The sequence below is a fragment of the Anolis sagrei genome, chromosome 5 (assembly GCF_037176765.1).
Source record: "Anolis sagrei isolate rAnoSag1 chromosome 5, rAnoSag1.mat, whole genome shotgun sequence".
Classification (NCBI taxonomy): domain Eukaryota; kingdom Metazoa; phylum Chordata; class Lepidosauria; order Squamata; family Dactyloidae; genus Anolis; species Anolis sagrei.
The window spans coordinates 164191812-164214020 of NC_090025.1; the positions used below are offsets into that span (position 1 = coordinate 164191812).

A 22209-nucleotide genomic window follows, 5' to 3' on the forward strand; every position below is an offset into this window, starting at 1 on the left:
AAAATCATAACAGTAAATAAAAAGCAACACTCAAAAACAGGGGAATTCCAGACCAAAAACAATCAGGGCCAGCTAATCACCTCCCAACAAAGGATTTTGCCAGGCAGTAAGAAGTCAGATCTTGAAGCTGCAAGGCCATTCAATGCTAATCAAAGTGGTCAATTGAAACATTCACACCTACCTCAAACAGACAAGAGTTCTTTATCCCACCCTGGACATTCCTCAGAAATATAAAACTTCACTTGTCTTTTTTCCAACAAACCTCACAACCTCTGAGGATGCCTGCCATTGATGCAGGCGAAATGTCAGGAGAGAATGCTTCCGGAACATGGCCCTACAGCCCTGAAAACTCACTGCAACCCATTGATCTGAATTCATACATCTGTTACATGTTGATGGAAATGATTTTGTTTTGTTTTCGTAAAAGCATTTTGACTCAATTTCAGCCAAAAGAGTGGATTTTTTCAAATCCTGCTTCTTCGTAAGAGTTTGGGAAGGGATAATAACAGCTTAAAGCTGTTTGCAATTACCTGCTATTTTAAATTTCTTTTTAAAGAAAAGGACTTCCAAAATAATTATGAGAAAATAGAAATAATGTTGGCTATTAAATATTTTCGCTTAATAATAATAATAATGATAATAATTTTTTACCCACCTTTTCTTGCGGCTATATAATATATTAAAATATACCTAAAATAGGAAAGCCTGCAGTATCTCCAACAAAATTCTACCATCGGCTAGCAAAGAAGACAGTCCTTTGGACAGATATGTTGCCACATACAGAAGGTGAACCGTTTCTGTGGCAAACTGCCTCCTGCCGTGTTCAGTTCATTTCGTCTCACGCTCCCAGCCTCACGCCAGCTGCTCAATTTCTATGCAGTGCCACAATAGCTGCTGAAACACCGTTGGAAAACCTCTAAGCATTGCCTTCTTTCATGAGTTTTCTGTTCCTTATCCTTTTTTGGGAACCATTCACTTGCATGGTACTGTGCTATACAGCTGTGTACCATGAAATATAATAGCAGCATTTTGAAGGTGGACTTTGAAGATGAACTAATAGGCATTTTGCTAGGAGGATGGATGACAGACAAATATGACAGACAGATACAGCGCACCATGATGTCTATATATGCCCATGTGTTTCTGGCATCATATCAGCAACAGAAAGCAATATGAGACTTGGTGCACTGCACAAGGATAGGGCATTTGGCAATTTGGGGTATCAGCTGAGACAGGCATGTAGCCGGGGGGAGGGGGGGGCTCGGGGGGCTTCAGCCCCCCCGAAATTCTCATGGTGGTTCGCGAAAAGGCCTTACTGGTGCATTATTTAAACTGTTATGTTTATTCATATCATGATCTGATCACCATACTCAATATATCCCATATGCATGGGGGTATTCGGGTAATGATACAAAAGGTTTGCTAGGCTAGACCCTCTTTCACTCAGACTCACCCCCCCCTTGAAAAAAATTCACCCCCCCCCCCCGAAACGAAATCTTGGCTATGGGCCTGAGCTGAGAACACCTCCTTATAGTTTCCTCCAACATGATTCCTTCCTTTACCTTTTTAAGCATCCCAATGATACATTGGTTCCCAGCTGGTTTAAAAGGATGTGAGAACTCCTTTTCTCTGACAGTTCACAGGATGATAATTCAAAGCCCGTGTCAGGGTGAATTCCTGACATTTAGCCCAACTTCTGCCAACCTAGCAATTCGAAAACAAAAAAAAAAAATCATAGAATAAAAAAATCAAAGAATTGGAAGAGACCTCATGGGCCATCCAGTCCAACCCCCTGCCAAGAAGCAGGAATATTGCATTCAAAGCACTCCTGACAGATGGCCATCCAGCCTCTGTTTAAAAGCTTCCAAAGAAGGAGCCCCCACCACACTCCGGGGCAGAGAGTTCCACTGCTGAACGGCTCTCACAGTCAGGAAGTTCTTCCTCGTGTTCAGATGGAATCTCCTTTCTTGTATTTGAAGCCATTATTCCATGTCCTAGTCTCCAGGGAAGCAGAAAACAACCTTGCTCACTCCTCCCTGTGACTTCCTCTCACATATTTATACATGGCTATCATATCTCCTCTCAGCCTTCTCTTCTTCAGGCTAAATATGCCCAGCTCCTTAAGCCGCTCCTCATAGGGCTTGTTCTCCAAACCCTTGATCATTTTAGTCGCCCTCCTCTGGACACATTCCAGCTTGTCAATATCTCTCTTCAATTGTGATGCCCAGAGTTGGACATAATATTCCAGGTGTGGTCTAACCAAAGCGGAATAGAGGGGTAGCATTACTTCCCTAGATCTAGACACTATGCTCCTATTGATGCAGACCAAAATCCCATTGGCTTTTTTTGGCGCCACATCACATTGTTGGCTCATGTTTAACTTGTTGTCCACAAGGACTCCAAGATCTTTTTCACACGTACTGAAATGTGAGTAGATAAATAGGAACCACATTAAAAAAAAGTGAAGAGGTATTTTAGGCATGGTGTTTCAATCAGAAAAAAGGGAGAAAGTTTGCGAACAAAGAAAGCTCTTCGGCAAGGAGATGGAGCGACAGCACCCTCCTGTGGCCAGAACTGAGCAAAGCCTCCAAAGATACTGAAAGATGGGAAAAGCCTATATATACCTCTATCTGTTGTCTCTCTTTTCATTGTGTAATGGGCATTGAATGTTTGTTGTATATGTGTTCTATGATCCACCCTGATGAGAAGGATGAGAAGTGTGGAATATAAATACTGTAAATAAATAAATAAAGGCAGCCATATGTATTATACTGTCAGGAGATGCTGCTCTCGTTCCAGCATTTTCTGTGTGAAATATCTATGAAATGAATCTGTTAAAAAGTAACGCATTCTTTTTGAATGCCATAGGCAGCACAGTACTCTTTAAACTGTTAAGAGTATGGCTACAGGGCTTTACTAAGAGGTAAAATGTTTTACTTTTCATCACCTGGCTTTTTAATTGCAGCAGAGTCTCGCTTATCCAACATAAACAGGCTGGCAGATATTGGATAAGTGAAAATGTTGGATAATAAGGAGGGATTCAGGAAATGTCAATTTAATATCAAATTATATTATGATTTTACAAATTAAGCACCAAAACATCATGTTTTGCAACAAACTGACAGAAAAAGCAGTTCGGTACATGGTAACGTTATGTAGTAATTATGGATCCAGGCAGGAGTCAGACTGCATTGGATAATACAGAACATTAGATGAGCAAACATTGGATAAGCGAGACTCTACTGTACATTCACCATGAATAGTTCTGGTTCAGGTCACAGTGTCTGTGTCGATGTATCATTCGTCCATGTCTTGGTGAGGCTGCTTCTATCACTTTCTGTGATGCAAAACAAGATTTGGTGCCAGGTGAATGGGGCATGTTACCTTAGTATTGGATCTGATTTGTATAGTATTGGGGGATGAGGATAAATCTTGGTCTTAGTTAATGAGGACAACCTATCTCTCCCTTTGCAGATTTGGTGAATGACTGAAAATGTGATATCTGAATTGGTTAATGTAAGAAATACCAATGCTTTTTACATACAGCTGCCTTTCCAAACCTGGCACACTCCAGACTACTGTTCCCATGATCCCCAGCCACAATGGTCATGGATTAAAAGGTTTGATATTTTATTCCCACACAGCCAGTTACATTTTTGAATGTTGAAGTCGTTTGAGCAGCATATGGATAAAAACATCGAACCAAACGCTAATGATTTTTTAAATTTCTCAAAAAGAGATAACCAGCTGGAGAAACTGTTGGAGACATAAAAAACTGTGAAAGAAAGGTTGGAGGAGGAAAGGGATGTTGCTAAGAAGTTACAGCTGCTATCTTAAGTATACTTACAGACTTGCAATAATGGCTGTTCCAGCTACTTTGATCCAAAGCATTATGAAAAGCCAGAATTCTTATGTTCTTATAAGTGAGCCTTGCACATGGGCCAAATAGCAATGCTGGTAAAGGAAACAGTATGTCTGGTGTACATTTATGAGTGGAAGAAAAAGTGGATACCATTGGAAATTGATAGGTATTTTCTGAAATATATCTCCTACCCGCCATGACCACAGATCACAATATGGTCGTGCACATAGGTCAGGCACTGGCAAACTTTCTAACTTGGGGGATGCATGGCAGGTCAGAGTGGGGTGGGTGGGTTGGGAGAGAGGGGGTTCTCCCAAGGCCCCTCCCTGCTCTTTCCTCCCCTTCCTCTTCTCTGTCAGAGGCAGAGAGTGAAAGAAAGACAGGAAACATTTGGATCCCAAAATGGTTGGCCTTGGTCAGGATGAGATGGTAGACAGGAGAGAAAATGAATCCTAGAAATGGAAGAGACCCCCAAGGGCCATCCAGTCCAACCTCCTGCCATGCAAGAAAATACAATCAAAGCATTCACAACAGACAGCCTCTGCGGAAAAGCCTCCAGAGAAGGGGACCCCACCACACTCCCAGGGAACCTATGCCACTCTGCAACAGCTCTTACTTGCAGGAAGATCTTCCTATCTTTTCAGTTGAATCTCTTTCCCTACCATTTGAAACTATTGCTCTCTTGTGCCCTGGTCTCTAGAACAGCAAAAAGTCAGTTTTCCCCTCCTCCTCAATGGGACCCTTTAAATCTTGAAACATGGTTCTCATGTTCCCTATCTATCTTCTGTCTCTTAGCTGAACACCCCCAGGTGGAAAGGAGGAAGGAAAAAGAGAAGGAAGGAAGGAAGGAAGGAAGGAAGGAAGGAGATAGAGGGAGAGGGAACAAGGGAAGAGAGGAGGGAAGGAAGGGCGAAAGGGTGAAAGGGAAGGAAGAAGGGAGGGAGAAAAAGGAAGAAAAGGAAAAGAGGAAGGAACGAGAGAAAGAAGGAAGGATGTGATGGTGTGAGAGAGAAGGGCCTGAGAAAAGAGCCCAAGGGGTTACATCCGGCCCCTGGGGCCGGGTTTCTCTATACCTGACATAGGTGCTTCTCTCAATCCCACCATCTTCATTGGCATATTTGGTAGAGTGCAGAAGAGGCTGCCCCCAGTTAAAACCACTATACCATGCTGCAGATTCTCAGTTTAAAATTCTATATAGCAATATATAGCCAACTTGATTAATAGCCACCAATGTCATTCACATCCATACTTCTATCTAATCTCTTTTAACACCCTCCGAGTAAGCAACCATAACTACATTTTGTATCCTACACAACCAAGTATAACAGGTGGCACGGATTGTAGGTTGTAGATCTTTTCCTATAACAGCAGAACCACAGACAGCTATTTTGGTAAATAGCTGTCTGTGACAGTCATGGCTCTTATGATCAGGAATACTCCTGGTCACAGTATTTTATACTGTGTTTATTTTATATTCTGACTTTAGGCACCTTGTGCTGTGTGTAAGCTGCCCCGAGTCGCTTTGTGGAGATCATGGTGGGATGAAAGAATAAAGAAGTTGTTGTTGTTGTTGTTGTTTTCCTGTGAATCCATGCTTGTGCATTTTGAAGGAAATTGCTTTTGGCCAAATTGTAATAAACCTCTGTGGCTTGTCTTCATCATGGTGAGTGGGTTTCTCTGTCCTGGCTTATCTGGTTTAGCCTACGCCCAGACTCTCTATCCATGGTCCTAGCTAAATCACTACAATAAAACTTTGGGTCCCAAACAGTGGAGAAAGTCCTCAAGAGCCATTAACCCAAACAATTCCATGTCAAGGGATTAGCAGGGAAGGTTAATCTAAGAAATGCCCTAAAAGCTTCTATAATGCAGATGCACTGGGTGGAGAGGTAGTTTAGCAAAGAACAAAAGGACTGGTTTGAGGTAAAGAGCACTTCAAAAGGATAGAGAATGTGTCAGGATTAACTAGATAGGATCAAACCCTCAGATTTTGAAAATAATCAAAGTGTCTGAGCCTTCTGAGAGGCCCAAAGGTTTTTTTTATATACTTTAACCATTTTGCTTAGTAAAAACTGATATGGAAGGCTAAACTGAGAATTCATTTACACTGTAGAATGAATGCAGTTTGACACCACTTTAATTGCAATGGCTTAATGCTATGAAATTATGGGATTTTTTAATTTGGGTTTTTTTTTTTGTCATGTTAGGAGCGACTTGAGAAACTGCTTCTGGTGTGAGAGAATTGGCCATCTGCAAGGACGTTGCCCAGGGGACGCCCGGATGATTTGATGTTTTTATCATCCTTGTGGGAGGCTTCTCTCATGTCCCCACATGAGGAGCTGGAGCTGATAGAGGGAGCTCATCCACCTCTCCCCAGATTTGAACCTGCAACCTGGTGTCTCATTTGGTGAGGCACCAGCACTATTTGGCAGAGGAAGACTAAAGACTTTTTAAAATTTCATATTCCATGACTCCAAAGCATTGAGCCACAGCAGTTTAAATGGAGTCAACTGCTTTAATTGTACAATGTAGATATATCCTCTGTGACTTGATCGATGTGAAATGGTTATCTTCAGCACTTGGAACCACTGAGCCTACTATCACTACTACCAACAATAATGATAACGTATCACTTACTTATATTACAATATAATGGTATAGTATAATATAGTAATATATAATACTGATATTGTACTATGCTAATAATATAATATATTATATGTATATATGTCTTGTAAGCCGTTCTGAGTCCCCTTTGGGGTGAGAAGGGCAGCATATAAATGTTGTAAATAAATAAATAATAAATAAACTTACTCATCTCTCTTCCTGGATTTAGGAGGTGTTACAAGTACAGAATGAACAATCAATTAAAAAGAGATGACACACAAACCAGTTACAACATCAGTTTAATGGAACATATAAGATCAATGCAGGTCCAACTGGAATCCTCCTGTGATACATACATAAAGATGTCTTGTTGCTTTGGACATAACTGTGTCACTGCAAGCATCGGCTACTACACCTACGATTTCTTTTGCACCTCAGCTGCAAAAAAGTACTGCTTTTCATCTTCGGATCTTGTAGTGACTTTTACCATTACACACACCTTGCCAACTCTAGTTGGGTTTACAGTGGCATCATATCTAAGGAGCAATGCCAAGGTACCTCCATCAGTGTCTCATCAGGTCTGTCTTTCAACAACGGTTCCAGAAGGATTAGGGTCAAACTTCTCCTCAATACCATCCCTTTGGCTTCTTGTACAGCAGAAAAAAGCCCAGAATAAATCCTTTTTGATAGAGGGCAGGAGTAGATTACTCTGGTTATGTGAAATTCCATAGTTCTAACCTCATCACACTAGAGAATGAATCCACTTTAAATCAGGTTGCTGCTTCCTGCAGAATTCTGGGACTTGTCGTTTAGGAAGGATGCTTTAACAGCCTCGCTAAACTACAAATCCCAAAATTCTGCAGGAGGCGGAAACTGGATTTAAAGTGGATTCATTCTCTAGTGTGATGAAGTTTAGGGATGGAATTCATCGTGCAAGGGCCAAGTAGCTCACAGGCCACAAAGCCAAAAGTGGGAGAGGGAGAAGGAGATGGCTATATATGGACTGACTGGTGGCACAGTGGCTTAAACCACTGAGCTGCTGAACTTCCTGACAGAAAGGTTGGTGGTTAGAATCCAGGGAGCGAGGTGAGCTCCTGCTGTTAGGCCCAGCTTCTGCCAACCTAGCAATTCGAAAACATGCAAATGTGAGTAGATCAATAGGTCCCACTTCTGTTGGAGGTAATGGTACTCCATGCAGTCATGCCGGACACATGACCTTGGAGAAGTCTATGGACAATGCCAGCTCTTCGGCTTAGAAATGGAGATGAGCATCAGCCCCAGAGACAGACACGATTAGACTTAATGTTAGGGGAAACCTTTTCCTTTACTTTTATGTGTGTATGTATATATATTTCCATATAGATATAGATATTATACACATTATATAAACACACACACTTGTGAATATTTGCTTCAACAGGGACGATACTTCACACTTACTCCGAGAAAGCGCAAACACTTCTGCAGCTATTTTTACACCAGCACAATGCTCCTTATACTTTGCATTTGAGGCAAAGGAAAATCTAAACTAAGGCAGTCCAAGGTTAAAATGAAAGATGGATCTGGTTCACACACATAAGTGTACACACTGAATTTTTAAATTTCTTCTTCACCCTGGAAAGCCCTCCCCTCTCTTTGTGTGTGTATGTGATAGAGAAAGACAGAGATGGGGAGAGAGATTAATTGATTTTGACAACTGCGTACTTAGCATCGTTATACATTGAGCCTCAGTAATCTCTGCAATAGGAAGATTATACTTTAAAATGCCAAAAGATTGTTATCTGTAAACCAGCCTGGTCACTACCTAATAATATAGTTATGGTTATTGTTGTTGTGTGCCTTCAAGCTGTTTTTGATTTATGGCAAGCTTGTCAAGAGAAGGGGGGGGGGGCAAGATTTGTTCAGAGCAAGTTTTCCATTGCCTTTTTTTTAAATGGAAAGATCATGCAATGAGTTTCCATGACTAGGGGCTTAACCCTGGTTTTCCAGAGTCCTAGGCTGGCTGTATATTGGAGAATCAATGCCATTTGGCACCACTTTAAATGCCATGGCTCAGTGCTATGGAATACTGGGAGTTGTAGTTTGGCGAGGTAACACCAGCACTCTTTGGCAGAGTCTAAAGAAATTGTAACACTAGACATTCCATAATTACACAGCATTGAGCCATAGCAGTTAAAGTGATGTCAAACTGCATTGATTCTATAGTGTAGTTGCACCCCTAGTCCAACATAAAATCACTCTGGCTTTCCATCAGTATATTCACAATTCAAAATTGTGTGCAACTTTTTTTTCCAATGGGAAGCAGTCAAAAGGGTGCCAGGAAATGAACTCTGTCTGATTTGAGAGGAAGAGCCTTCTCTTGAAGTTAAACAAGCCTTTGAAAGCCATCAGGAGGTAACATCTGGAAAAAGATAATCAGGTGGGAGGATGGATGCTGGTTTCCGTTCAAGTAACTTGAACTCATATGGCTTTGCAAATATATATATATTCTTTATTGTTAAAACATTTTCCGTGGCTCTGAAGTTGCCAAATGTCCAACGCTAAGGGTCTGGAATGGACCTAGCAGCAGCGTCACCCTACAAACTCTATCAATCTAACCATTCAATAAATATATAAATTTGAGATTTTATGTGTAACTTGTGTCTTTTATATATTGTAAAATTAATGCAGATTGACACCATTTTGACTGCCATGGTGCAATTCTATGAAATCCTGAGAGTTGTAGTTTCTCTGCCAAATAGTGTTGAGTCAATCTTCTCCCTAGTGGTAAATATATCCACTAGTATTCATGCAAGGCAATTGGGTTTCTCAGCTGTTAAACTGATATACATACCTAGATATTTCTTTGAAGTGTAGGGACAAAGATATACCAATGCACACACACATATATATAGCAGAGTTTCAGAAGTGTTCTTTCAGTTGCCCAAAAATATCTACTCCCCCTTAAAACATCTTGGTTCAATCATGCTCTCAAGGGACGAAATAAGTAGACTTCTTTAAAAATATCATTGGTGGTTTACTCACAAAACTTCATGTATTTAGCATACAGGTACATTGCTTATCAGTCGAGTTACAGATGGAATTTGAAGTCGTTTCTCTGTGCAGATAACACAAGGTATCTTTCTTAGAATCTTAACAGTACAAAGTCCAAAGCATCTCCCTGTTTTGAGAGTCTAATAGAGTCTCTGTCTAGTCTGAAAGTCCTAGTCTGAAAGTCCAAGTCTGAACTGTACTGTTTCTACTGGCGTCTGAAAACATACAATTTTTAAAACGGAGTCTGAGTCCTCAACAAGCCCAGATCTGATCACATGGTCTGCAGCTCCTCCCACAACATAGAGTTAAGGAAAACTGCACACCAATACACATGTATACAATATAGTAAGCAATCTGAATTATATACATAACAAATAACTAATGGAGGCTTGAAGACGGTTGCTATTTCCAACATCCATAACATTGAGTCATTGCAGGCAAAGTGATGTCAAACTGCATTAATTCAATGGTGTATAATAGATGCACTTGTCATTACTTCTAGGGCTGTGCCTACACTGCAATAAATAATGCAGTTTGACATCATTTTAACTGCCATGGCTCACTGCTATCGAATTCTGGGATTTGTAGTTTGGTGGGTTACTGGGGCTCTTTGACAGAGAAGACTTGTAAATTTAAAAGCATTGAGGCAAAGCGGTGTCAAACTGCATTAATTCTACAATGCAGATGCACTTTAAGTCAATGCACACAACATCACTGTTTGAAAATGCAGAGTTTGGTTGGTGAGGATCAGACTATTTTTCCACCTTGCGTCTTAGTGCATTTGAGAATGGCAGCTTTTTATAACAAAATGTCCTAGGTGCCATGTAAATGGAAAACAGAGAGTGTCCTCTGTCTCTCCCTCCAAAGCTCTTGGAATTCAAGCAGTGCATTCCAAAGGCATGCCAACTTGTCTGTGGCAGCCATTTTCACTAAACAAGCCATCCTGTTTCTATGTTATGGTTCTTAATGGGGCAAAACAGTAAGGCAAAAACATGTTTGGGATTCGTGGGCGCCATCTCTCGGCACAAAGCCTGGCTTGCATATAGTATATGAAGTCACAGCTCATTTCCACAGCACGTGAGGTAAAGAAGAAGGTTAATTGCAAAAGCATGCGGTAAGCATAGCAACAGGATGTTGAAATACTTTGTGTGTGATGAAGAAATCCCTTGAGCCTCATCTCCAGCAAATCCCTGACTTGGATGGACTGTCAGCCCTTGCCTCCCTTTCAAAGCAACCAGTGTCCCCTAGTGTTGTGTTGACACAAAGGCAAGGGGAGTGGATCCCTCCCATCTGTTTATTCTTACACTGACACATCAGATCCCAATCTTGGTTAAAGGAGGGTGCATCTACACTGTGGAATTAATGCACTTTAATGCCATGGCTCAATGCTATGGAAACCCGGGAGTTGTAGTGTTACAAGGTCCTTAGTTTTCTCTGCCAAATGATGCTTTTGCTTCACCAAACTGCAAATCCCAGGATTCCATGGCATTAAGCCATAGCAGTCAAAGTAGTGCATTAATTCTATAATGTAGATATACACACAGTTAGAATCAAATTATTGTTTATGTTGTTGCTGCTGCTGCTCTGCAATAATAATAATAATAATAATAGACACAAAAACACAGTATGACACAAAAAACAAGATATATATGCTGGATTTCGTAATACAAAATCACAAGTCGAACACTTCCCAAGCATTTAGGATTATTATTATTATTATTATTATTATTATTATTATTATTTGATACACAAGATTAGTACACAGCAAACAAGATCACTACGCTGGCAGTTGTCTTAGATCACACGTCGGACACTTCCTAAGAGTCTAGGACTGTATGATGCATTGGTGAAAAATGCGTGCAGATCTGAGTAGGGTGGCCTTTTGCACCTGACATATGGTAATTTTTCCAGCACCAATTGTTTTTGAGTTCAGGCCAAGGTCTTTAGGCACTGCACCCAGTGTGCTGATCACCACTGGGACCACCTTTACTGGCTTGTGCCAGAGTCTTTGAAGCTTGATCTTTAAATCCTCATATCGTGTCAGCTTTCCCAGTTGCTTCTCATTAATCCTGCTGTTGCCTGGGATTGCAACATTGATGATCCATACTTTGTTTTTTTCCACAATCATGAGGTCAGGAGTACTGTGCTCCAAAACTCTATCAGTCTGAATTTGGAAGTTCCGGAGTAGTTTGACATGCTCATTTTCTGTAATTTTTTCTGGCTTGTGATCCCACCAGTTCTTTGTCACAGGCAGATGGTATTTGTGGCACAAGTTCCAATGGATCATCAGAGCAACTGTATTATTATTATTATTATTATTATTATTATTATTACATGGGCTTGGCCTCATATAAGCCGTACCAAGTCCGTTAGGGAGATGGTAGCGGGATACAAATAAAGTTTTATATTATTATTATTATTATTATATTATTATTATTATTATTATTATTTACAGCTTCATTTTTCTTTTTCTACAGATTAAAAGGCAATGATATGCCCAACTGTCCTTGGAGTCAACTCCATTGGACTCACTGGGACTTTCTTTGGAGTACATTGTGCAGCACCTTTACTATCATCTGATGCTGTATTTATTACACGTGTTCCCATATTGCTGTGAGGGGAGGGCATTCTGAATACTTTCTAGGACAGCACCTCTCAAGCTAACTGATGCAAAGCACTGGCTTTTCCCCTCCCAATGTACCTGGGCCTGGTTTTGTATTTGTGTCTGTTGGCCACAATTGTTTGTTTTCCCCTTTGGAAATCTGGTAGGGACCTGCAGCTGATGGCTCATGGATGGGCATTAGTCCAGGGATGACCGCTTTGAATTGTAGTGTCCTAGAAGATCAATAGAAATCAACTTTACAATCCAGCACCAGGCTTATTTAATTAGAAGTAATCCCCGTCCGTTTCAAGAGGCCCTAAATAGAAACATACTCATTGGGATGCCATGATATCTGACAGGTGCAGTGCCAATGGGTCAAATGGAGAGAAAGTGCACAATGAAGAGCAAGATCAATGAAACTGTAGGCACCAATCAAGCTTAGGTGCACCACTTTAGAAGTAACATCAAATGAATTAGTCACCAAGAGTTCATCTACACTAAGGATGTAGCATTGATGGAATTGACAGCACTTTCACTGTCGTGGCTCAATGTTATGGAATCCTCAGAATTGTAGTTTGGTGAGGCACTTCGGCAGAACATCTCTCAGGATCATGTAGCATTGAATTATGGCCATTAAAAGTGGTACCAAACTCCATTAATTCTACAGTGTAGATCAGGCATAGGCAAACTTAGGCCCTCCAGGTGTTTTGGACTCCAACCCCCACCGGCTGTTAGGAATTGTGGGAGTTGAAGTCCAAAACACATGGAGGGCTACAATTTGACCATACATGGTGTAGATGCAGGCTAAATTTTGAAATGAGGTCGATTGCTGTTCAACAGTGGAACCCTCTGCCTTGGAGTGTGGTGGAAGCTCGTTACTTGGAGGCTTTTAAACTGAGGCTAGATGGCCATCTGTGGAGCATGCTTTGATTGTGCTTTTCCTGCATGGCAAGAGGTTGGAGTAGTTGACCCATGTGGTCTCTTCAAACTCTATGATTCTATGGTTCTATGACTCTGATTCTAGGTGTACTCTTAAATTAACAGGCATTTTTTGTACTGTTGAAAGCTTTCATGGTCAGAATCACTGGATTGTGGTGAGTTTTCCGGGCTGTATGGCCATGTTACAGAAGCATTCTCTCCTGAAGTTTCACCTGCATCTATGGCAGGCATTCTCAAAGAGTCTGAGGATGCCCGACATAGATACAGGTGAAAAGTCAGGAGATAATGCTTCTGGAATATTGTACAGCCTGGAAAACAAACAACAACCCAACAGGTATTTTTATTTGTTAAGTATTTAATTATTAAGTAAATTACTAATTATGTAACTAGTAATTGAAGTGTTTATAATATAATTAATAAGAACATTGTGAGTGACCAAACATAATTTAATAGGCCTGTTAACCTGTTTTCTCTGCAGGAACGAGTCAAGGCTGGATTTAGACATGCTATGGTCCTAAATTATGCCATGTTTAACAAGCCCCATTGTATTACCTAAAAGGGTGCATTGTGAAGTTTACAACTCAAATCATGTTCAATTACGTGTAGTTTAATCTGTAGTTTTAAAAGTCTTTAGAAGCTTCTGATAAGTAGTTTAATTACTTTTCTGCATAAATCTATTGGAGTCAATGTAAGAGGCTGCAATAAAAGCCAGGGACTGCCATGGTCTGCTTCCACCAAATTCCAGCCTGACTCTGAAGCCTTGACCCTTTGCTGCCTTTTGCTCTGCCAAAATTAGCCCTGACTCTGTTGTTGCGCCTGAGCCGACTAATCGGGGTTTTCATGCCTGTGCTGCCATGTTTTCTTTTATTTATAGGTCATCTTTCACTGCAAGACATCCAGGGCAGCACGTAAGCATATATATGTACACAGAATACATATATCTGAGGCTTGAATATTGTACTCCATAGGTCTGAGAAACTAGATTGTAATGCACTCTAAAACAAACCAACTAGCCTAAAGAGTTCCACAGGTATCCTTTTTTATTCTCCTTTGTAACAGATAAATAAAATAATAGCAAACCATACCAGAGGGGTCAAACTCATTTTAACTGAGGGCCACATCAGCCTTATGGTTCCCTTCAAAGGGCCGTTGAATCTATGGACAGAAAATCAGTGATACAGAGGGCCAGCTATATATATTTTTAACAGAGTGCTCTTTAGTTTTTACCCATTTTGGGTCCTCAGATGTTATTGAACGACAGCTCACATCACTTTTGATTATCCACTCTGTGGACTGGGGATAATGGGAATTGCAGCCCAACAGCACTTGTGGCTCTGAGGTTGTGGAAAGGTTAAAGGATATTTCAAAGTCAGACATCATATCCACAAGCTTTGTATTGTGTTATTGTATGTTATTTTGTTACTGCATTCATGTGGTTTTTTTCTTTTTTGTTAATGTAATTTGATGCTGTTGCTTATGTTTTGGTTTTAGTTTTGCTGTAATATGTTGCCGGGCTTGACCTCATGTAAGCCGCTCCGAGTCCCCATCGGGGAGATGGTGGCAGATTATAAATAAAGATTATTATTATTATTATTATTATTATTATTATTATTATCTAAACTCAAATCTCACTATTCTGACTAAACAGAACAAACTGCAGCCTTCCAGATGTTACTGTATTACAACTCCCATCTGCTCTAGTCATTATGTCTAATGATGAGGAATAGAGGAGTTGTAATCCAGCATCTAGAGCATGCATGGTCAAACTTTGGCCCTCCCAGTGTTTTGGACTTCAACTCCCACAATTTGACCATGCCTGATCTAGAGAGCCACCTAAAACAACATGGCGGGCCGGATTTGGCCCACAGGTCTTGAGTTTGACACCTGTGCTCTATATTGAGATGGTATATTATGCAATATGAAGAGCATGTTTACCTCAAGCTCTGACCAACCAATTTGACTGCCCAGTGTCCAATAATGTTAAAGATCTCAACCAAGCAATCCTTCTGCTTATTTGTAGGCCTACTTGGATATTTAGAAGAGTACAGTTGTTTTCTTCTGTGAATCCCAGTGTAACAGAGAAGGATTTTTTTTTATTATTAGCAGAAGGGATCATATTGATCTAAACCAGGGGTGCACATGTTCCAAACATAGAGTATACCTTTGGGGGAAATGAGGGCATTGCACCCCTAAATATGAATTTCTGATGCCTCAATGAACATGTGTTTCAGTCTCCAAATTTCGAGCACTGCAGAGAGATACTATCCCCACTTAAGACTTTTTTAGAGCCCTTCCACATAGCCATATAACCCAGACTATCAAGGCAGATAATCCACAATAGCTGCTTTGAACTGGGTTATCTGAGTCCATGCTGCCATATAATCCAGTTCAATGTGGATTTTATACAGCTCTGTAGAAGGGGCTTAGGGTACCTAACCAGCATTTGTAAATGGCCAACTAAAGTCATAAGTTATTGCAATGTGAGAAATCTAGAGCAAAATTTCTTGGGGAGGGTAGAATTCATACTGGGGGGCACTCCCGTGTGGTTATATCGCTCACAGACCCCCTAACATGTGTATTACAACTCCCATCTGAAAATATATCAATCCCTTTGAAAATATATCAATCCCCTTCTAGTGTTGTCTGTTGGTCATGGGAGTTGTGTGTGCCAAGTTTGGTTCAATTCCATCATTGATGGAGTTCAGAGTGCTCTTTGATTGTAGGTGAACTATAAATCCCAGCAATGACAATTCCCAAATGATAAAATAAATTTTTTGAGTGGGGGACATAAATTGGACTGTTAGGTGTCTTGTGTCCAAATTTGGTGTCAATTCATCCAGTGGTTTTTGAGTTCTGTTAATCCCACAAACGAATATTAGATTTTTATTTATATAGATTGTTGTTGTTGTTGTTGTTGTTGTTATTATTATTGTATTGTCGAAGGCTTTCATGGCCGGAATCACTGGGTTGTTTTTTCGGGCTATATGGCCATGGTGTAGAGGCATTCTCTCCTGACGTTTCGCCTGCATCTATGGCAAGCATCCTCAGAGGTAGTGATGTCTGTTGGAACTAGGCAAAAGGGTTTATATATCTGTGGAATGACCAGGGTGAGACAAAGGACTCTTGTCTGCTGGAGCTAGGTGTGAATGTTTCAACTGACCACCTTGATTAGCATACAATGGCCTCACTGTGTCTGGGGCAAACTTTTGTTGAGAGGTAATTAGATGTCCCTGCCTGCTTCCTCTCTGTTGTTGTGCTGTTGCAATTTTAGAGTTTTTTAATTATTGTTGTTGTTGTTGTTGTTGTTGATGAAGACAGATAGTTACGTCACCCCTCGTGGCTCCTCCCACTCCTCGCAGGAAAGAGGGCGGGAGCACGAGCTAGCTCCGCGCCTGCGCAGTAGTGCCCTTGTTTTCCCCTCTTCCTAATCTACCTTCTGTTTCACCGCTTCTAACATTGAGAAGAAGCCTCAGAGTTGTCTGACAAAGGAGAGGAGTATTAGTGGAAATGGACGGCTCCTCTTGGCTTTTGTGAACGTGTGGACGACAAAAAAGAGGCAGGACTTCATTTCCCACAATTCGTGACGGTTAACCAAAATGGCGGAGGCTTCTGGGAAATGAAGTCTAAAAGGGGGAGGAGCTTGCCTCGCTGTAACGGTTATGTCACCCGCTTTTGGCCCCGCCCACTCCTCCCAGGCGGGTGGGCGGGGTGTTGTGAAGTTGGGCACGAGCCAGCCCCGCGCCTGCGCAGGAGCGCGCCTCTGTTTTGCCTCGGCTCCGTTCTCCCTCCACATCCCACCCCCTCCTCCTCCTCCTCCTTCGTGAAGCTTTCAGGGCCGAGGCGAGAAGAAGCAGCAGTCAGACAGCCGGGAGTCTGTGAGGAGATGGAAATGGAGGGTTGAGGGCCTCGTTTGTCGCCTTCCCTGGAGGACGGAGCTGCCCTTTGCCTGAGGAAAAGGAGGAGGAGGAGAAGAAGAAAGGCGTCCCTTTGGTGCCAGCAGTGCCGCGTGGCGGTGAGGGGCGCGTGGCTTGCCTGTGAGGGGAATCCTCCTGAGGGGATGTGGATGGCACCACTTGGGCTGAGTCTGCACTGAGGAAAGGGGTGCATTGCTTTGAACTACCGTGGCTCAAGGTAATAGGATCCTGGGAGTTGTAGTTTGGGAGAAGACCTTATAAAACGACAACTCCCACTATGCCATAGCATTGATACCAATCAGAGATGTAGTTTGTACAAGAAGACCTTGTAAAACTACAGCTCTCACTGTGCCATAGCATTGAGGCCAATCAGAGTTGTAGTTTGGGAGAAGACCTTGTAAAACTACAACTCCCACTGTGCCATAGCATTGAGGCCAATCCTCAGAGTTGTGGTTTGGGAGAAGACCTTGTAAAACTACAACTCCCACTATGCCATTGCATTGAGGCCAATCAGAGTTGTAATTTGGGAGAAGACCTTGTAAAACTACAACTCCCACTGTGCCATAGCATTGAGGCCAATCCTCAGAGTTGTGGTTTGGGAGAAGACCTTGTAAAACTACAGCTCCCACTATGCCATAGCATTGAGACCAATCAGAGTTGTAGTTTGGGAGAAGACCTTGTAAAACTACAACTCTCACTGTGCCATTGCATTGAGGCCAATCCTCAGAGTTGTAGTTTGGGAGAAGACCTTGTAAAACTACAGCTCTCACTATGCCATTGCATTGAGGCCAATCCTGAGATTTGTAGTTTGGGAGAAGACCTGGTAAAACTACAGCTCTCACTATGCCATTGCATTGAGGCCAACCCTGAGAGTTGTAGTTTGGGAGAAGACCTGGTAAAACTACAACTCCCACTATGCCACTGCATTGAGGCCAATCCTCAGAGTTGCAGTTTGGGAGAAGACCTTGTAAAACTACAACTCCCACTGTACCATAGCACTGAGGCCATGGTAGTTCAAAGTGGTGTCAAACAGCACTCATTCTACAGTGTATCAACTTGGGGCCCTCCAGATGTTTTGGACTTCAACTCCCACCATTCCTCACAGCCACTTAAGCAGCTGAGGGGGGAAAGGAAAGGGCCTGAGGCTGTGAGGAATGGTGGGAGTTGAAGTCCAAAACACCTGGAAGGTCCAAGTTGGCCCAGGCCTGGTGTACCCACCTGCTGGTGATGCCACAACCAGACATTTGTTGTGTATTGTGATATGTGCTGGTACTATCCTACAAAGCCCTAAACGGTTCCGGCCCAAAATACCTTGCAGACCGCATCTCGGCCTACGAGCCCACGAGGGCCTTAAGATCATCCGGGGAGGCCCTTCTCTCGGTCCCGCCTGCCTCACAGGCACGTCTGGCGGGGACGAGAGAGCGGGCCTTCTCGGTGGTGGCCCCCCGGCTGTGGAACGCCCTCCCTGTTGAAGTTAGACAGGCGCCCTCCTTGTTGGCCTTTCGGAGAGGCCTGAAAACATGGCTCTTCGAGCAGGCCTTCAACTGAGAGTATCTTGAATGACACTGGAATGGACTAGGATTATGAAATTGGCTATGACCCCAGGACTCGACGAAGCGGATTTTTTAGTATAAGTATATGTTACGTTGTATTGTCTGGTTTGTATTGTCTAGATTTATTGTATGCTGTCTTTTTGTTGTTGTTCACCGCCCCGAGTCGCCCTCGGGCTGAGAGGGGCGGTCAATAAATGCAATAAATAAATAAATAAATAAATAAATATTGTTACATGTGGTGTGGACAGATACTAAAACACTTGTCTAGGAGGAAAAGACGTCCCCAGCGCTGCAGTGGGTTAAAGCGCTGAGCTGCTGAACTTGCTGACCGAAAGGTTGCAGGTTCAAATCCAGGGAGTGGCGTGAGCTCCCACTTTAGCCCCAGCTTTTGCCAACCTAGCAGTTTGAAAACATGCAAATATGAGTAGATCAATAGGCACCGCTCCTACAGGAAGTTAACAGCGCTTCATGCAGTCATGACCTTGGAGGTGTCTATGAACAACTCCGGCTCTTTGTTTTAGAAATGGAGATGAGCACCAACCCCCAGAGTTGGACATGACTGGACTTAATGTTAGGGGAAAACCTTTACCTTTACCTGTCTGGGGAGGATGACCAAAATGGAGAAATGTCTACAAACTAACCTCTGTGGAGGAATATTTGAGATAGCTACGCACATTTAGCCTGGAGATTGACAAAGTGTTAGTATCACCATCTTTAAATATCTCAAGGTCTCTCATGCAGAAGATGGAGTGAATATGACATTATTTCATAATTTCAAGATAATTGCTTTTCTTTATTGATTATTTCTTCTTTATTGATGGACTCTGCCATGAACAACTTTAAAATGTGTTGTCGAAGGCTTTCATGGACAGAATCACTGGGTTGCTGTGAGTTTTCCAGGCTGCATGGCCTTGTTCCAGAAGCATTCTCTCCTGACGTTTTGCCCACATCTTTGGCAGGCATCCTCAGAGGTTGTGAAGTCTGTTGGAAACTAGGCAATGGGGTTTATTTTTCTCTGGAAAGTCCAAGGTGGGAGAAAGAACTCTTGTCTGTTTGAGGCAAGTGTGATAGGTGCCATTGGCCACCTTGATTAGCAAGCACCTCTAAGCGGCAAGGCCATTGAATGCTAATCAAGGTGGCAAATTGCACCATTCATACTTGCATCAAACTTGTTTTTATTTTAATTACTTGTATTGTTGTGATTATTGCTTGTATTGTTGTGTTCGGGCTCGGCCTCATGTAAGCCGCACCGAGTCCCTTGGGGAGATGGTAGCGGGGTACAAATAAAGTGTTGTTGTTGTTGTTGTTGTTGTTATTATTACTAAACAGACAAGAGTTCTTTCTCCCACCCTGGACTTTCCATAGATAGGTAACCCCACTTGCCTAGTTTCCAACAGACCTCATAACCTCTGAGGATGCTTGCCATAGATGTGGGCAAAATGTCAGGAGAGAATGCTTCTGGAACATAGCCATACAGCCCGGAAAACTTACAGCAACCCAGCTGGAGTAAACGTTTTTTAATGTTGTTCAAGAGGATAGGACAATGGAATAAAATTACAACAATTTTATTTAGGATTAAGTATTAGGGATAACTTTCTCTATATAAAAGGTATTAATTACTGAAATAGAGTGCTACAGAAAATAGTGAACACATCTTCATTAAAGCTTTGTAAACAGAGGTTGGATGGACACCTCTTGGGATGCTTTAGCTGTGGATTCATTCCTGCAGGGGCTTGTATTAGATGGCTCTTGGGATCCCTTCCAACTCTCAGACTTCGTGAACGTGGCAAAAACTGTTGTGAACACAATCGCTTGCTGCTGTAATACAAGAAACATATAACACAGACTTGTAATTTGTTTTATTATTGTGTCTGGTGTCTTGAGTGGCATGATGTAGGCCTTACTGTGCTTTAATGCGGAACGTGGCAGTAAGTAGTAGTAGGTAGAAGTGAGAAACTTTTGAAAGATATACTGTTGAGTTGAATCCTATGTGCGAAATAGTATTTCATCTACAACACAGCATATATAATTAGTATTATTATTCTGATAATAGAATTATTTTGTTCAAAATACTGATTAAGAGACACTTAAGAAGACTTGAAGGTTAGGAGTTGTTATAGCATATTGGCATCATTGTTCTCACTTCTAATATGCATAGGAATGATGTCCAGGAAATGATTGGTTCTCAATTTTGCATTTGTGCAAAAATCTGCCTGTTTAATGAAGTTGGCACCATACATACATTTCGCCCAAACTGCAAAAGTAGTGTATATTATCTATGTACATTGTGTACACTGGTTTCCCAAGTAATTATTTTAAATTTGAAGTGTTTCCAGCTCCATCATGAAGTAAGTGCATTGAGGTGTTTGGAACATCTATAGCATTAAAATTACAACATAACTGGAGTTTTCTAACACAAAATAATACATATGGAAGACTAGATAGATAGATAGATAGATAGAATATGCCAGTAGACTGACTGGAAGTGAAGTGTGTTGAATGTTTATAAGATGTATATTTGATACTTAGCTTGTTTGAGCATCTTTGGCTCTCTTCTGTATGAAATAAAACAATGCAGATACCAAAGAAGTAAATGGAAGATTTTCTATTTATCCTTTAGTAAGATATTGCCTGTTATATAACTCGAAGGAGCAAATTTTAATCATCAGTCACAGAAATGCCTTAGAATTGCTGCCTACTGAGATGCAGGATAAGAATGGTAACAAAAAAGCCAGAAGGACAACGATGAATAGTTATACAGAACACAGATTTTAAAGACTTGAGCTTGACTAGAGCCCCTTCCTTACCCACCCACCCACTCTAAAATTGGTGTCATGTCCCTCTGATTTGTTCCTGTTCTGTCAGTGATATAGCTTCATCTCTTCTCTCCCAGCAGTACTTGAATTGTAGCTTGATGGTGGAAGATCGGTTTCCTACCAAGATAATTAATCCATCCAGAGCCCCTTGGGTGTCCTTTAAAAATGGATCAGTAACCACTCACAGTAGTAAAGTGAAATAAACAAAGCTTTTAGGGAAAAAAACTCTTAAAATATGAAGAATCTTGAGAACAATCATTTAGAAAATAATTTGCACTATGAATTACTTACTAGGAGGGAACAATAACCTATCTAGAGGCAGCATAATTTGTATTCCGGAGATCTTTGTCAGGAGCATTTGTTTAAATGTACAAAACTATAGTGCAAGTACCTGTAGTGTTGTAGCCCAGCTGAGAGTGTCTCTTTTATTTGGCATGAACCTATAAAATGTACATTGATGACTAGCTTTGTTTTTCAGTGTGAACACTGAAACACCAAGAAGGTAGCAGATTATCTTTTATCTAGGGAGTAAGCACATTAACATTTGAGCATGTTGTGTAGTGTAGTGATCATTTTAATAACCCCAGAGGGATATAATTTACAGGAAGTAAGAGGAGAAGAGAAGAATTAACCAACTCAATTCACCTGCTGCACAGTATGCTCTTTAGAACTATATAGTAATTTTTTTATTGTGATCACCCTTTTAACATCTGCTTTTATTATGTAGAAAACACTTTAAGCATTAGTCTTAACAAAAGCTACAGTGCATGAGATGGCAAAATACATCTGACTGTTAGACTGATAAAGTGTACATCCTAAGTTACACCAGTGTCTGTGTCCTGCAGTGGCCTCATATGTTCTTTTGCTTGCAAAGGAGTTGTTTCCA

At 41.4% G+C, this 22209-nt stretch overlaps 1 protein-coding gene across 2 annotated transcripts in view; it reads left to right on the forward strand.

The window, feature by feature from the left end:
- Nucleotides 1–16769: 16769 nt before the first annotated feature.
- The window catches only part of TMEM184B (transmembrane protein 184B), a 44009-nt gene continuing 38569 nt past the window's right edge, over nucleotides 16770–22209 (forward strand). For both annotated transcript variants that reach the window (XM_060777040.2, XM_060777041.2), the window contains exon 1: nucleotides 16770–17052. The gene's annotated coding sequence lies outside the window, so the exon portion shown is untranslated. The remainder of the gene's footprint in view (nucleotides 17053–22209) is intronic.